Genomic DNA, 18,863 nt, shown 5'->3' on the forward strand with positions numbered 1-18,863 from the left:
CCCGACTCCTCCTACCCTCTACTGCTGAATCCATGAGTCTCTTGGGTAACCTTGCTTCTCCCATGCGTGTAACATGACCCCACCATCTAAGCCTGTTCGGCCTGACTGCTACATCTATAGAGTTCATTCCCAGTTTTTGTTTGATTTCTTCATTGTGGACACCCTCCTGCCATTGTTCCCATCTACTAGTACCTGCAATCATCCTAGTTACTTTCATATCCGTAACCTCAACCTTGTTGATAAGGTAGCCTGAATCTACCCAGCTTTCGCTCCCATACAACAAAGTTGGTCGAAAGATTGAACGGTGCACAGATAACTTAGTCTTGGTACTGACTTCCTTCTTGCAGAAGAGAGTAGATCGTAGCTGAGCGCTCACTGCATTAGCTTTGCTACACCTTGCTTCCAGTTCTTTCACTATGTTGCCATCCTGTGAGAATATGCATCCTAAGTACTTGATACCGTCCACCTGTTCTAGCTTTGTTCCTCCTATTTGGCACTCCATCCGTTTATATTTCTTTCCCACTGACATTACTTTCGTTTTGGAGATGCTAATCTTCATACCGTAGTCCTTACATTTCTGATCTAGCTCTGAAATATTACTTTGCAAACTTTCAATGAATCTGCCATCACAACTAAGTCATCCGCATATGCAAGACTGCTTATTTTGTGTTCACATATCTTAATCTCACCTCGCCAGTCTATTGTTTTCAACATATGATCCATAAATAATATGAATAACAGTGGAGACAGGTTGCAGCCTTGTCTTACCCCTGAAACTACTCTGAACCATGAACTCAATTTACCGTCAACTCTAACTGCTGCCTGACTAGAGTTATTTATGTTATTTATATTTGCTTTATGTTTTTTCACACTGGTCACCCGCCTTTTCGTTGTTTTAAAAGAAACCAATGGTAAATTTAGACCGAGAATATGAGAACTACTTTTTGAAGCCACAGATGTCGTTGTGACAACATCGAAACCTGCTAAATGAACGTCTGACCAGGTCAAATGATATTTGAAAAATGCTTTCTTTCCCAATGAGGGTGCAAATCCTATATTATTGTTGGACTCATGGGGATGTCAATGTGGAAGAACTACAGAGAGGTTCATACCTTAGGACATTGTACTTGTTCATCCAGTAATCCCAAAGGGTTTTATAGCAGAGGTGCTGTCGTGGAATGTACACAGCTTTCGATTGTGGAAGAAGTATGTGACAAGATTTTCAAATTAGTTCTGTTGAATGCTTATGATGTCCATCTCCATTTGAGAAAAATGTAATCAAATCGCTTCACCTCAGGGCTTACCGTAGTACTGAAATGTATCTGATACAAGTCAGGGTATTTAGAAGGCCACTTGCATTGGCAGCCGAAGACTTCCGCCATATGAATTCACCCTCATACTGCCACTGGCCTTGTCAAAGAGGGCGGAGGGTTGGGCAGAGGTTCAGAGCACCCTTTTTTCCAAGGTATAGAAAACTGCCCCTAAAGGTGGAAGAATTAGCAAGGATCAACCGCATGACGATGCAGAAGGCATTGGAAACCAATGCATTAAAGACACGAAACGTGTATCCACAGGACATGTGGCCTGTAATTGAAGAAGTGTCATTATGATATTTCCATTGGCAAAAGATTCCGGAATATCCCCCATTCGGATCTCCGGGAGGGGACTGCCAAGTTGGAGGTCACCATGAGAAAAGATTGAATAATCAACGGAAGGATAACGTTCCACGAGTCGGGGAATGGAATGTCAGAAGCTTGAACGTGGTAGGGAAACTAGAAATTTTGAAAAGGGAAATGCAAAGGCTCAATCTAGATATAGTAGGGCTCAGTGAAGTGAAGTGGAAAGAAGACAAGGATTTGTGGTCAATTGAGTATAGGGTAATATCAACAGCAGCTGAAAATGGTATAACAGGAGTAGGACTCGTTATGAATAGGAAGTTAGGGCCGAGAGTGTGTTACTGCGAACAGTTCAGTGACAGGGTTGTTCTTATTAGAATCGACAGAAAACCAACACCGACAACGTTAGTTCAGGTACACATGACGACATCGGAAGATGAAGAGATAGAGAAAGTGTATGGTGATACTGAAAGTGTAATACAGTACGTAAAGGGGGGTGAAAATCTAATAGTCATCAGGGACTGGAATGCAGATGCTGGGAAATGAGTAGAAGAAAAGGTCACAGGAGAATATGGGCTTGGAACAAGGAATGAGAGAAGAGAAAGAATAACTGAGTTCTAACACGTTTCAGATAGTAATTACGAATAACCTGTGTAAGAATCACAAGAGGAGGAGGTATACTAGGGAAAGGCCAGGTGATACGGGAAGATTTCAGTTAGATTACATCATGGTAAGACAGAGATTCCGAATTCAGATACTCGATTGTAGGGCGTACGGAGGACCAAATATAGATTCAGATGACAAAATAGTGATGATGAATAGTGGGCTGAAGTTTAAGACATTAGTGAGGAAGAATCAATAAGCAAAGAAGTCTGATACGGAAGTACTAAGGAATGACGAGATACACTTGAAGTTCTATAAGGCTATAGATACAGCAATAAGGAATATCTCGGTAGGCAGTACAGTTGAAGAGGAACTGACATCTCTAAAAAGGCCCATCACAGAGGTTGGGAAGGAAAACATAGGTACAAAGAAGGTAACTGCGAAGACACCATGGGTAACAGAAAAAATACTTCAGTTGATTGATGAATGGAGGAAGTACAAAAATGTTCCACGAAACTCAGAAATTAACGAAATATAAATCGCTGAGGAATGAAATAAAAAGGAAGTACAGGAAGGCTAAGACGAAATGGCTGCAGGAAAAACGTGAAAAAATGAGAATGAAATGATTGTCGGAAGGACAGACTCAGCATACAGGAAAGTGAAAACAATCTTCAAGGACATTAAAAGTAAAGGTTGTAACAATAAGAGTGCAACGGGAATTACGCTGTTAAATGCAGACGAGACAGCGGGTAGTTGGAAAGCCTCTATGAGGGGAAGATTTGTCTGATGTGATAGAATAAAGAACAAGAGTCGGTTTAGAAGAGATAGGGGATCTAGTATTAGAATCAGAATTTAAAAGAGCTTCGAAGGACTCATGATCGAATAAGGCAGAGGGGAAAGATAACATTCCATTATAATTTCTAAAATCATTGAGGGAAGTGGCAACAAAACGACTATTAACGTTGGTGTGTAGTATGTATGAGTCTGGCGACATACCATCTGACCTTCGGAAAAGCGTCGTCCACACAATTCCGAAAGGAAAGAGCTGACACGTGCGAGAATTATCGCACAGTCTACTTAACAGGTCATGCATCCACGTTGCCTACAAGAATATTATACAGAAGACTGGAAAAGAAAATTGTGGATGCGCTAGATGACGATCAGTTTGGCTCTAGAAAAGTAAAGGCACGAGAGAGACAATTCTGACGATGTGGTTAATAATGAAAGCACGTCTAAAGATAAATCATTAGACGCTCATAGGATTTGTCGACCTGGAAAAAACGTTCGAAAATGTAAAATGGTGGAAGATGTTCGAAATTTTGAAAAAAAGTAGAGGTAGTCTATAGGGAGAGACGGGTTATACACATTATGTACACCAGCCAAGGGGGAATAATAAGAGTGGATGACCAAGGACGAAGTGCTCGTGAGTTTAATGATGTTGGGATGTATCATTATTATATTGGACATTATTATTATATTAATACTTTTGCGAACGTAATTCTATTATTTTATCTTTTAGTGTAAATGGTGAACAGTGTGTGAAAGGCGAGAACACAGAGATGTGATTATATGGCAATGATAAAAGTGGTAGTGCGACCTCCATACCAGATGTGAAGAAACACAGATCAGCAAATCGTAAGTAATTACTTTTTCTTACAAAAATATCGCGAAGTGGACTGTTTAATAATCTAAAACTAACAAAACTGTATCGTTATAATGTGATTCTTTAGTTTCTCCCGGCGTATACGTTGCTCGAACAGTCCACAGCCGAAATATTGCGCCAGTTGGACATTATGAATCGGCAGTATACCCGTGGACTGTTCGAGTGTATCTTTATTGACCCCACTGATGATGCCTTAGAACAGGAGAAGGTGAAACGCGTATGGGATAACTAAAGTAACTAGCAGCAGGAAACAGCAGTTTTATTTACAAAATAGGTATTTACATGCTTTCTGCTGAGAATGGCCACACAAACAAACTTGTAAATCAAAGAAAGACAAAGTAATGCGAAACAGTAGAAATCAGAATAGCGAGAAACTTAACATCAGGACTGATGGTCCTGAAGTAGATGAAGTAAGGGACTGTGCTACGTAGGCAGTAAAATAACCAATGACAGACGGAACAAAGCGGACATCAAAAGCAGACTAGCAATGGCAAAAATGGCATTCCTGGCAAAGACAAGTCTACTAATAACAAATATCGGAGTTAATTTGAGGAAGCAGTTTTTGAGAATGTACTTCTGGAGTACAGCATTGTATGGTAGTGAAAGATGGACTGTGGGAAAACAGGAACAGAAGAGAATCGAAGAATTTGAGACGTGGTGCTACTGACGGATGTTGAAAATTGAGTTGGTTGATAAGGTAAGGAATGAGGAGGTTCTGCGCAGAATCGGATAGGAAAGTAATATGTGGAAAACACAGATAAGGAGAAGGGGCAGTGTGATAGAACATCTGTTAAGACATGGAGGAATGACTTCCATTGTACTAGAGGGAGCTGTAGAGGTCAAAACTGTAGAGGAAGACAGAGACTGGAATACATCCAGCAAATAATCGAGGACGTAAGTTTTCAGTGCTACTCTGAGATGAAGACGTTAGCACAGGCGAGGAATTCGTGGCGGGGCGCGTCAAACGAGTCAGAAGACTGATGAAAAAGAAAAAAAAAGCAAGAATTTGAAATCTTGCTTAATTTGCTTTATATTGCATGTGAAGAAATTTCGTTCATATTATATGCGCAGTGTAAGAAAGCATTTTATTTTAAGCATTTATTTACAGGTTATTATACTGTGATGATTTTGCATCATAATGATGAGTTACTCATTTTCAGATATCAAAATACATTCGTATGAGACATTAAGTTGAAAAACAATAAATATATGAACATAAAACTTAAAATAACATTTGAAAACATAAAATAAATGTAAGTACAATAAAATAATAGTGAATGTTTAGATATTTTAATCAGGTATGTTGAAGATAATCTCACAGTATATTCTCTACAGCTTACTTCCCACTTTTACAAGAAAGGAGAAAGGTGCTTTTACAAATATATCATTTCCTTAACTCTACATTTGTGTTATATCACTCTTCTCCTGTTTTGCTGCGTCAGTTTCTGTGCTCGACGATCCCCACTGAAATACTGGAAGGCGTCGACCCATTTGTATGGGTGTCACAAATCATGAGAGAAGCACTCTAGCATGCGATGCTGGGTCTTACTTGTTGACATTATCATCATGGAGTGGTACTTTTAACCGATGACTATGACTGTGGTTTACTGCATAAACAGTGATGTCTTAGCATTCCTTTGTTGTCACACCTGGGACGGTATGGTAGTTCGATGATTGTAGTTGACTACCGACGATTGTCACCCAATATTGTGCTGTGACGTCTTGGTACTTCACACATGGGTCGGTATGGTGATTTGATGATGTGGTAGGGAGAATAGTGTTCATTTTGCTGAATCTATTTCTAGATATTGTTGGTTGGTACTACTTAATATTCCGTTTGCCAATCGTTTGTATTTGTTTGACGATTCAAGGTTTATTTTTGGAGAGGTTGTTGTAGTAGATTCTATGCCTCAAAGTTCGTGGAAAGATGTTTGTAGCAATTTGCTTTGTAGGATAGGAAAGAATGGTATCTTCCTGTCTTCTGCCCTTCTTCATCTTGCATCTTCTGTTCTTCTCTTATTTCTTGCATTCTTCTGTTCTTCTTGGGCTCTGAATATGTGAATTTTAGTGTAGGAGTGATATAGGATTCGTAGGATCTGACTGCCTTTCCAACTGTTACTTGATTAGTTTGTAGATCTTAGTAATTTTTTGTACCTTCATTGTCGTCTCGTCATATTGTGTTTCTCCCCACGCTCTTCTGTTGTGTAGCAGTGTCGTGACATATGAAATGTCCATGCTGCACGTTGTCCTCCTGAAGTCCAACCTGTTTGCAATCGGCATTTCCGGTGTGGCGTTGGCCTTCGTGTTGTTGTTATTGCCCTAAGTGCTTTCTCAACATGTCTGTACCCTCTCCATCGCTATCTCGATGTATCTGGCGTTACGGGAGCTATTGTTTGGTGTTGGTGGCGATGTCCCTCTGATGCGTAGAAATATTTATAATTTTTGCTTATGTACATCTTATAATGCAAAAATTTTCTGATAGTGGCAAAAATTATTGTATATATATGATTTCTTTTTTTATTCTAATTATGTCCTACCGCTTCTTCATTCTTTTAATTGTTGTATACCATTCATTGTTTGAGTGCATGTTGTAGTGTACTTGATACTACAAGAGATTGTTAGTGTGTATTGTGTCTCTTTTTCTTTTGATTAATGTGTTATTTTGTTGATCTATTAATTTAACTTTTATGTAGTGGTTAGTATAATGTAGGGTGGAAGTTAGTTTGCCTAACCTCGTCCGCAATTTTTCACTTCTATATTTACGTTTTGCAGTGTTTGTTGGCCTAATTTCTACTACTGGTTTCCCTTTGTTGTGTTGTTCTTGTCTCTGTGGACCATAATTTCCTCGGTAATTATTCGCGCCCTCGTCTCGCCAGTTGCTGTTTCTAACATTGTGACCTCTTTCAAAGTACCTTTGTCTCCATTGTGTCACTGTCCTTGTCTGTTAAATTGCCTGAAATTATTGGTGTATTGGAATATTCGTTCCTAGTCCTCGCCTTTTGCTATTCCATTTCTTTTCTTTTTTCTTTCACCTGGTCTTCTTTAAACATAAATTCAAATTCCATTAAAACCTCTTTAAATTCTGCAGTAATTTCATTTTTTCCTACTGTCGCCTGTTGATACTTTACCGGTAATTTCATTCTACACAAACGTATCAGCTCTCCGTTACTGTGTGGTTTAACAAGGCATTGATTCTTTTTGTCCACTGTATCAAAGAATTTTTCTACGCTTTTCTCTCCTGAGTTTTCATATGGTGTCATCTGAAGTAACTTGTATTTAATTTTGTTTTGCGCCTCCTTGGACCAATATCCTTCAAGTAATGCTGTTCTGAACTGCAGGTAAGACGTACAGGTAGCCACGATCTTTTGCATCACCTCTGCTATTGTCCCTGACATGTGTGCACAAATGAAGTGAAGTTGGTGAGCTACGCTCCAGTGATTTGGTAAGCCTACTTGAAACTGGTCGATGAATGTGCGCGCATGCAAGCTACCGCCTTCTTTCTTGAATTTTGAAAGTTTCTAACTGTAAGGAAGTGGTCTGTATCATATCTACTCATAAATCCGGTTTGTGGCTGATTCATGGACGCAAATAATCTGCCACTGCTTGTGTCGACGTGTTTATTCTGTGGTAATCTATAGCCTGCCTGCCTATCTCAATTTCTTGACTCATATCCGCGCCATATCGTATCATTGATGAACAAAAGTGTTGTTCGTGTGTTTCTACTCTCGTCGTTAGCGGTATAGTACTTGTGCTGCTATAATGTTGTGTCATTGGATTTACTGGCTCAGTTGCCTGTCTTTCGATTGGTATCGGCTGAATATATGTGTTCCGTTTCTCTAGGTACTGTGCCTGTTCCTGTGGCATGTCATGTATTACTTTAATCGGGGTACTCTCTTTCGATTTCTGGTCGAGTGTTACGTCTAGCCTCGACTCTACTTGAACTTTCTTAGACGGCGCTTGTTTGTGTACCGAATTAATGCTTGACGCGTCAATTGTTTCGCTACAGGTGTAATCGGTCTCGATGTTTTCTTCGATAGTTTGTATCAACTCTGTTCGAAGCTTTTTAAACTGATTTTTGTTTTTAAGTTCCATTTTATTGAACCACTGATCATATTTTTCCAGTGCCACCTTTGCGACCTTGCTTTGGATAGCTTCTTCTTCCGAAATTTGTATTGCTGTTCGAGTGGCTTTTTTCGTAAAACGTTCCTCCTTTTTGTCAACGTTTACGATGTCCAATTGGACCTTGTCCACGTCAGTGCGTAATTGCTGCTGACCTTGTGTTAGTACCTGAATTCTTTCTCTAGATTCTTTCGCGTCTTTGATTGTGAGTGATCTGACTCTCAATTCTGGCGATCCCTTTTTCCATCTGGATTTTAACCTGTGGATCTGTGTCTTAATCTTTTGTCTCAAGTTCTGATTATCTTCTTGGATCTGTGTCTTAATAGCCTGATTCTGTTTCGTCATACTAGCGTTCATTTTTTGTAACATCTCCATGATCGCGTCCTGTCCTGTAACACTACCTTCGGCTGAACTATGTATTCTCGATCTATTGTTTTCCACTCGGTCAGTTAGGTCGTTTACTGGGCTATGCTGTGGCGTTTCTATGTTTAATAACTGCAATAACCCGTGCTGTCTGTGTTGAGCACCATTACGTGGCGCAAATAAGTCTTCATTCTGCCCTCTCTGTTGTGTATGTCTTGTGTTTACAGGTACAGTTGCGTTTGTTACGAAACGTTTTCGTGGCGTTCGTAACTCCGCAAAATTCTGTGTCTGCTGTTGGGGCATATTTAGAATGTGTACGATAGGTTCGACGTATTCTGTATGTTCTCCCTCTTCCTCACTGTCTACTTCTCTTTGAACGTTAGCTAACTGCCGGTTCATTGCCTGTATTGACGCCTATTCTGTCCCTGAATATGCGGCAAACAAACGCGTTTCCTGTGTTCGTCTCGCTTCTAATCTTTGCCATTTTCTACGTGGGCTGTCTATTTCTGGCTCAGAATGTACCCTACCTGGAATTTCATATTCTGGAAATTCGATGTTCTCGTCCCTTCGATTCCAAACTGTCTGATCTGTCTCAATTTTATCCCAGCCTAACTGAGCCTGCTGCTTTTCCAGCTCCTCCCCGACTGCCCTATTCTCTGATTCACCGTCTGTCCTATTTTCAGGTTCATCTTGTGTCCTATTCTCAATACGCTCGTTTACTTGCTGTTTATCTGGTTGATTCTCCCCCACCTTGTCTACTTGCTGTCTCTCACGTAACCTTTTGGCCTGTGCTCTCGTTAACATGGAAATTCTTTCAACACACCACAACCCTATCTACAAACTGTACGACCACTTACCAGTTGGTTGAACCAACAACAACAACAACGTCGTGACTTCTCGGCTAATGTTCTGTCTGCTCTGCTACAGTCTCCATTCTCTACCTGTGTACTTGCAAATGGAGAAAAATGTTATTTCTTAATTCTAATTTATATGATGCTGCGTCACACTGCGTCTCTGCATCACTCTGCGTCTGTGCTTATCACCTGAAAATTCTACGCCCTAACAGCTATACAAAAACAGTTAGAAATGCAAAATTTTCCAACACAATAACACAGGCTCTTTGCCCTAAAGTTCTTCTTTCTTCACTACCTGTATCTATTCTGATCCCAGTATTTTCAAATAGCTATTTAATACATGAAAGAAAGTTCTTCAAAGTGCCACTGCTGCGACCTGCTATACCTAACTGTTCTGACACATTCCTATCCTGGTAGCTTACCTATTTTGCCTATTCTGGCAGGGTCGCTATTTTCTGTGCACGACAGGTTGATCTGAGAGTCTGTTATTCTGTGCAACGGATTAATCTGAGATGTACCCTTTACCCTGTGGCTCCTGGAAGATGCAATTTCCACACCCGCACTACTACAGAAGTCAGACAGACGCTCCTAACGTTCTAAAGAGACATGCCTGAAAAACCTTAACCAATAAACGTCTTCTGGAGTTGTCCACTGTACGGAAAACCACAAAAATTCACAAAAATTTCTTACGTAACTAGTTCGATACTTGGGTACTGGAGTAGTGTTAGTTAGTATAATAAAACACGAAAATAACGAAAATTATTATTTATTTTGAAAAATTACTGAGAAATCACAATGGCACTTTTAGTTATGAATTGAACAAGTTATATCCTGGTTCTGTTCAGAATGTGAAGTTACCTCTAAAGGATAGGATTCGCTAATGATATTTCTATACAAAGATTGTTATTGACTTGGCAGAAATGCTGAGAGCTGCGCCTACTCAACTTGAATAATTATCCTTTAGAATGTTGCTAGGTATGGTCGAGGCTGTCACGTGTGAAATGCACTGAAGTGTATTGTTGTAGAGGAAATATGAGCGTGCAATAGCTGTAGCGCACAGTACCATAAGCTGCAATGACTGCTGTCTGCGCCGCTCGCTGCTGACAAATAAGATAACTCTCATTCTATCTGGATTGACCATCGCCAATCAAACTCTCCCTAGGCCCTGATGAAGTCAAGGGTTCATATTCGCCCCTAGTCTATCTATTGGCGTGGTACACCGGTCAGATAACCAGTCCACCGCGATGCCACTGAAAAATTCAATCGCAGGCGTTTAACTATAGCTCTGTCCGTTCACACCACACAGTAAGTATGTCGGCCAACACAGTGAACAACGCTTAATCGCAAGGACTCAATATAGAGTCGCACTTCGATTCGCTCTCGACAGAGGTGCTCTCCCAGTAAAGTACTGAGGAGAGACTTGTTCCTCGCTCCAAGAGCGACAATGGAACGGCGCCACTCCATGACAGATGGGGAATATCCGTCGGTCTCTTAATTACTCCTTCAGCTCAAGGCATCAGAAATATCGTCTGCCAATCAGCATTGCTCTTCTAAAATTGGAGAATGACGTTTCGTTTAAGGTGACCAATCCAGAAATCTGTAGTATCGGCGTTTGGCGTTTGCTGTCTTCCTGTGAAAATCTCAGTAACTGCATGCTATGTGTAAAGAATGCGTAGGCTGGCCGCTCCCACACAATGTTGCGGAATTTGCTTCTAAGCCAAACACAGGGTCGTTCCCGCTCAGCGGGCAACCACTGTCCGATGTAGATGGCTTGGGATCAGTCTCCTGGCGTGCAGTTGCCTCTCTTGTACTAAAGGCTCCTGTGACAGTGGTGTCTGGAATGTATGTGTGTATGCCAGCCTTGAGTATTTCAACCATGGTACGCACTTGTGATTTATTAGTTATTTGCATATCGTTTACATCAATTCATATAACATTGAATTTATCTTATCGAGTTTGGGTTCGAATGAAGCGTCTTGATGTGCGGAATGATTGTGAATGCGAAATATGTAGCAATGAGGGTCAGGAGACCATGACGTCTTACATGTAATATTAGAAAGTATCTCTTATATCTGCACAAAGATGAGTATATATGGAAAGTAGTAGTCAATTTCAAAGTATCTCTTATATCTTAGCAAAGATGATAATGTATGAAAAGAAGTCATGTATAATACAAATTTTAGGGTAAATGTATAATAACATGTCAAATTAAAATTTGAGTATTAATAATATACTGAAAAAAATTCTCAACTTAGCTAGTAATAATATCATATCGAATCAAAATAGCTTTGGCCTATACAGAATCTGCGTGTTTAAATTGACAGTTGCAAAATTTATTATATATATATATATATATATATATATATATATATATATATATATATATATATAAAAATTTTTGGTGAGAGTTTTTTTAATGTCCAAATTGGTATCAGTTAGTACCATCGTAAAGGAGGGTAGTAAAGGGACAGGTTAACATGGTTATAACACTGGTGATTGTGACTGCACTCGAAAGACCATATTTTTCACTCACATAGCACGACACCAGGTATAGCCATATACTTCAGTCATCTCGTTAAAAAAGTTTTAGTGTACACAGACACTAAGTATATCATCGAATAACCTGAGTTGCCATACCTGCACCACGTATTGGTTCCATTTTGATATGTGTGCATCTTGATATGCATATAACCATTGTAGTAATACAGTAATTGTGGTGTGCATCTTGGTATCCACACACCCATTGTAGTAAAACAGTAATTCTCGTATGCATCTTGGTATGCTCTCACATCTGTTGTACAACAATACTGTAGGTAGGCTGTTCAGGTTTTTATGTTGGTAACGCAACATAGCAGTCTGTATGAAAATCACTGACTGTGCTGTGTGGAGTCTGTGGCTGGTTGGCATTGTTGGAATATTCGCTGAAATACGTGATAATTATGGCGTGTGAAAAACGTAACACTAAGCTCCAAAGTAAATTGATAAATGATAGTGACGATGAGCATAGCTTATCAGCATCACTGTGTAATGGATTAACAGACATTCAAAGTAGTAATTTGGTAAGTGTGCATAGGGAAATGGACTAAGCTGCAAATACTGGTGTAGACAGTGAAACAATTAGTGAACAGGAAAGCATTGTCGATCGATCAGTCGGCAATTTTGCAAAGACTATAGTTTCAGTTTTAGCGTCCTCATCTTCTTCTCAACTAAGTCAAAACACATTTTCTGCTTTTTAAAATACGAATGCTGCCGGTGCAAATGCACTGCCAATAGACACAAAGGAACATGTTCCAGACGCTAATACCATGTTATTGCAAATAATGCAACACCTTCAAAAGCCAGACGCAATGAAACAAAATCAAAAACAATCACAGCAACAAATGGAACCAAGTCAGGAACGGACACAGCAACAGCTACAAAAGTTAGACACAATGGAACATAATCTTCAAAAGTTAAACACAGTTGACAAACGCTTGAACAAACATGTGAAGGTTTAACTGCTGAGTTACGTAATATCGAATCGAAATGTAGAAAAGTTTGTAATGACGTACAAACACAGATTTGTGATCATTTTCAACTTATTTTTTTCGCTGCTGACACTCGAGCTCCAGTGCAGGAAAAAGGATTTAGAAATATGGAAACGTCACAAAATAATAACTCAGGCCATTTTGGAAATTTTGAAAGAAATTGGCAAGGTGCACTGAATTGTGAGGTGGAACTGCCGACACCTCGTAACAGTGACCAATATGCAACTCGCCGTCATGATGATTTCGACTAAAAGCTGTTCATTACTAAACGCAAATTCAAAATATTTAAGAACTCCGGCAACGACATTCATCCACAGGCGTGGATGCCTTCCTCTTAGCATATTGGTCTCAAGCTATTCAAGGTCACGTAAAACATAGCATCATAATGATAAAACATTTCGAACAATCTGAATTTTCCGGTGTTTTCAAATATTTTGAAGACATGCTGCACAAAAATCAGTATCTGTCAAAGCCATATAGCTCCTCAGACTCATCCGCATTTGCTTAATCGGTCTGCCTGAACATTTAAGATATTCTATTTTGGTAGGACAGTGCAAAGATGACATTGAGGCTTTTTAGGGACTCTTACAAGAATTGGAAATTGACACTGACATTCGCAGAATGCAAAAACAGGAACTCAACAATTACAGGACACATCCATCACAATTCCATGACCACAGAAATAATAACTGGACAAGACAAGGCTATTCTAACAATGCAAATCGTGACCAAAACAGCCACCACCTGTATGACAACCGTTGGCAGAGTTATAATAATTATAGCGAAAGATCACTTATCCGCAGTAGTGACTACGACAGAGACAATCATAGAAACTGACAATATGGGAACCAGAACAATTATTATCACGGAAGACAGAATAACTTCAGACGTAATGGACCACCGCGCAGTTACGATTCCGGGAGAAATTCTCCGCCACGTGACCGACAAGCAAGGAACTATGGAAACTACCGACAAGTCGACAGACGATATAATCTTAACAATAGACCACAATTCAACCAAAATTGGCGATATTCAAACAGGGAAGGGCCCTCTCGACAAGTTGAAATTGCAGAGGTTAGATCTTCAAATCCTAATAACAACACTTGACAGCAAAGAGACTGTAGACAATGACTCACAGCGGTGGCAGCCACGAAACGTACGTCCAAGGCTGACGACGTAGCTGCTGTGGCTATTAATTACTTAAAAATAGAAGACATTAGGGACATCTTACTCCAGGAACATGGCATAAAGCATAACAACATTGCATATCCTGTAACTCACAGTACAGTAAATTTACGGCAGTACTTGACTCTGGCAGTCCCATTTCAATAAGTAGTGAAACAGCCTTTAGCAAATAGAGCAAATCGAACAAGTGCCCCGCACTTCCGTTACGTTCTGCAATCTTTGGGAAAAGTGTAGATGTATGCCAACAACGCGACTTACAATTCTTTTGTCAAAACCACATATTCACTATGATCTTTCTTATCGTTCCATTATTGTCGACAGAAATTATATTGGGAGTGGAATTTTGGAAGTATTACAAAGCAAACTTAAACTTTCATGATGCTGAAATAAGTTTAGAGAAAGAAGGTAAGTCAACAGCTTTGAATTTTGAAAGCCGGCCGAAGTGGCCATGCGGTTAAAGGCGCTACAGTCTGGAACCGCAAGACCGCTACGGTCGCAGGTTCGAATCCTGCCTGGGGCATGGATGTTTGTGATGTCCTTAGGTTAGTTAGGTTTAACTAGTTCTAAGTTCTAGGGGACTAATGACCTCAGCAGTTGAGTCCCATAGTGCTCAGAGCCATTTTTTTGAATTTTGAAGATTAGCTTTCAAACCATGACGATGAAATTAATCGGCTTTGCCTCCTGTTAGACAACAGTTCGGAATTTTTGACGGAACATGACACTAACAATCACTCTACAAGTATTGACAGGGATGATATCGACAGAGAATTTGGCACTAAATAAATTTCAACTACTGAGAACTATAATGACACTGAAAGGCAGAACCTTTTTGACATTTTATGGGCGCATTCCAGAGATTTTACTCACAAAAAAGGAACAATCAAGGGATTTTAATAACAGTTTCGTGTTCGTGAGCATACTAAGTTTTGTGTTAGACCATATGTAATTCCAGCACACTATAGCGACTGTGTTAGAACAGAAATAAAATCTATGCTTGAAGAGGGCAGTAAGCTCAAACAACGATCCATTACATGTTGTTGAGAAGAAAAATGGATCGATCAGGCTTGTCTTAGATTCGAGACAAATCAATACTATCATCATTCCGGAAACAGACAGGCCGCAAACTTCTTCAAAATTTTAATGGTGTAAAGGTGTAGTCTTCTACTGATCTCAGATCCAGCTTTTCTCAGATCGAACTTCATCCAGAATGTAGAAAATACCGCACACCTTTTCTTTGTTTCGGCGTTTGTTATCAATTTGGGAAAATTCCTTCTGGTTTCAACATTTCTTCGGCAGAATTTGTTCGTGGGCTAAATTCCGCATCACCTGAGTTCTCAAAACGTCCTATCACCTTATATGTGGACGATATTCTGTTAGCAGAAGCCTCATGGGAACAACATAATCTCATCCTCAACTGTGTGTTACGTAATTCGCAGAATTTGGAATTACAGTTAACTTGGAAAAGTCTGAATTAGATAAGTCAAAGGTTAAGTTTTTGGGACACGTTATTTCTTCTCAAGGCATTCAGCCAGATTCTGAAAAGTCAGAAGTAATCAGAAGCATTCCAGTTCCATCCACGAAAAGCAAGTCCGCAGTTTTCTACTTCTTGTAAATTTTATCGTCGTTTTCTGTATATAGAAATTCTAGTAACACAAAAACTTAGTTTTCTCAGTGGAAAAAATCCTATTTGGAACTGGGACGAACAGGCACAGTTGGAATTCAGTTCTTTGAAAGAAGCGCTACTTAACGCAGCAATACTAGCTCATCCAGCTCTGTCGCAAGATTTCTTCCTATGCACGGATTCTTCTAAAGTCGATCTTTGTGCCCATTTATTTCAAGAAGCCATAGGAAATGACAATACTGTTCAGAAAACCATCGCTTATGCTATCAGCGTGCTAACAAAACCTGAAAAAATTATTCCGTCACTGAATTAGAAGCCTTAGCTATCGTTTGGACATTTAAAAAATTCCATTTCTTTCTTTCTGGTAAACACGTAAAAGTATACAGTGATCATGGAGCATTACAATTAATTATGTCTTCAAAATTTAGTCATGGCAGGTTAAAACGTTGGGCATTCTTTCTGCAAGAATTGCACTTCACAACTGTCCACATTTCCGTATAAGAGAACATTGTTGTGGACGCACTATCACGTACACCGGCTGGGCTTGAGAAAAGTAACACGGAGGGAAACCTCGAAAAAATTTCTATTCTTCAAATACAGAAAGTCGCCTTTGAAAACTTCATCACCACAACTTTAAAGGACATTTCTCATGAACTAGATAAGGATCCGATTATGAATGACATCAAAAGTAAATGGCATGAAAAGACAAACACACAGATTTGGCGTTATTACCTGTTAGAAACAACATACTCTTCAAACGTTGCACTGTTGATGACAAGCTATGGCTACTTTGCATTCCTGACATGTTTTAGTAATTACATTTATCGTATAGATACAATGAGACAGCATTTTCCGTAGCACAACAACACGTTTCAGTACATTGCTTTCTTGGTCATGGTAATGCACGTAGTAACTATGATATCTATGAGAAGGTAAGTACATTGACTTTTGCAGAAATTTGCTTACGGATGACGATAACTACGACACATTTTTAGCGTTAAGTAATGACAGAGATTATCTTACAACAAGACACACAGTTTAGCGCTACAGGAAACGCATTTGAGTGATGAAGTATTTGTACTCCGAACATTTTAAGAAAGATTCTTGATTACAAAGATACAGAGAAGGTTTTCGGTGAGACATTTCGTTCCGTTACTGTAATCTGTAACACCTGAAGGTATAATTACATTAATCCTAAGGTGGTACACGCCTGCTTCGTGTACTAAGCGTGTGGCAAACGCTAGGAGCCCTAGCAGATACGGTATATCCTTATACAACTTTTATTGTTAAGATATTTCTCTAACACAGAATTACACAGCTATCTCATTATTTAAAAGAGAGACAAACAATTATTTACTATGTCAGTGACACACATTTATGTAATTACACAGTTTAATTAATTCACACTTATGAAATTGTATTTTGTCTGTACTTCGAGAACTATTCATATTGTTTTGGAACCATTGTGATACTATGAGAGCTTTGTGTAATATATGTGGTAAGGGATCATGATTTTTGAAGTATGTTTGAGGTAGATGACTTTACTGAAACATGAAGATAGCCTTTTTTTAAGGGTTTTGAGATTACTGGAGAAAGCTATGACGCTTTTGAGATTTGACTGAGGTGTTATGATGTTATTGTGATGATGATGTGTACTGCGACTTCGAGGTGTGGTTGTGATCATTATGAAAGCTGAGTGCGTCTGTGAATGGCAGTACCACTACGCTAACCGAAATTTTGGACACTATTATATATGAAATTTTGTTTCTACGCACTTTTAATGTAAATTTTCAACCTGTGAAATTTCTTATATGGGACTGTCACTGTAGCGGAAACTGCTATCGTAAATATGTTAGTAAAGAAGTTAGGTGACTTTGACATAATGTGTTGTTGGCGCCCAGATGTGCGACGGTCACCTGAAAAAAAAAGCCATGAGTGTGTGTCTGTCAAGGGCAAACGTCTAGGAAAAAGAGGCCATAAACCTCGCTATTGACATTTCTTTGTAGAAAACATCTCAAATACAACATGCTCATAGTCGAAAACATAAGACTACAGTTTAGAGCTCGAAATTTCTGATATTTACTAAGACAACTAACGAAATGATGAGAAATATTTTATGTTCATACATCTGAATATGACTGTCTGTCTAGTTGAGAGATTTTTTTACTGGCTTAGGAGATGCCATATGGCTAGTGAATGATGTTTCATACCTTCTTTTATGTATATATTTGCTCATTTTGTTTAATATATAGTTTCTGGCAGCACTGCAGCATTGGTTAAATTAAAATCTAATAGATGTACTAATAGAAATGTTTTCTCTCTACAGATGCATTAATTAATAATTTTATGATCTACTTTCTTGAAAAAAAGGGAACACAGATAGACATTTCCCTTCACAGGAATTGCATACAGATATTTTTCAACGATTTGTAACTTGATTGGTAGAGTAAGTTATTGTGATGCATCACTCTAGTATTAAGATGTGACATAGGTATTAGACATTTCCTATCTTTGGTGTAATATTTTTTCTGCTTGAGATTTGTCATGTTAGGTATAAGTTATTGCATTTGCTGCTGCTGTTGGCCAGGAATAGTTCTACTGAATTTTACTTTGTATTACTCTGCTAATCGAGTTTTACTACTGATTTATATTTCATGTTGCTGCACATTGCCTTATATTAGTTGTAATTTGCTTGACTAATTTAGGTATACTGCTGCTTGCTTTGCCAATTTGCATTTTTTGTCATTGCTGTTTGTGTAACTTGTTTTGTGCTGCTGCAGTATCGTGTTCTCTAGTATATATGTCTGAGCTTAGCAGATTTAAGTTAGCTTAAGAGGGGCTAGGCTATATAAGAGAATGAGTTGTGATGAACTGGAAGAAATGCATTGAGAAGCTATAAGAAAAAGGTTTGACCAAAATCTAGTGTACAATGAAGAATGATTAGTTTCATACAGGATATGAGCAAAAAAGGAGATAGGGACAACAGGTTTGGGCAGAAAATTCTTGGAAACAAATGATGAGGTAAGATAATGGAAAATAAATAATGAGGTAAGAAATATGTGAACATATAAATGCAGAATGCATGCTTAGATAGGATTTTTTTGCGGGAGCAAATGTTGAAATAAGAGGAAACATCTGTGGCATGATGTTTTGGGTTGGACTGTAGTACGAATTGTTATACCGAACACAAACCCTGTCTTTTCATTTTGTGTTATTCCGCTATGTGTTTGTGTACCCTTGTGTATTTGTGTTCTTTCAGTCTTTATGTGTTTATCTGATAGGAGTTGGGTTGCAGAATTTATCTAATAATAA

The sequence above is a fragment of the Schistocerca cancellata genome, chromosome 8 (assembly GCF_023864275.1).
Source record: "Schistocerca cancellata isolate TAMUIC-IGC-003103 chromosome 8, iqSchCanc2.1, whole genome shotgun sequence".
NCBI classification, from domain to species: Eukaryota; Metazoa; Arthropoda; class Insecta; order Orthoptera; family Acrididae; genus Schistocerca; species Schistocerca cancellata.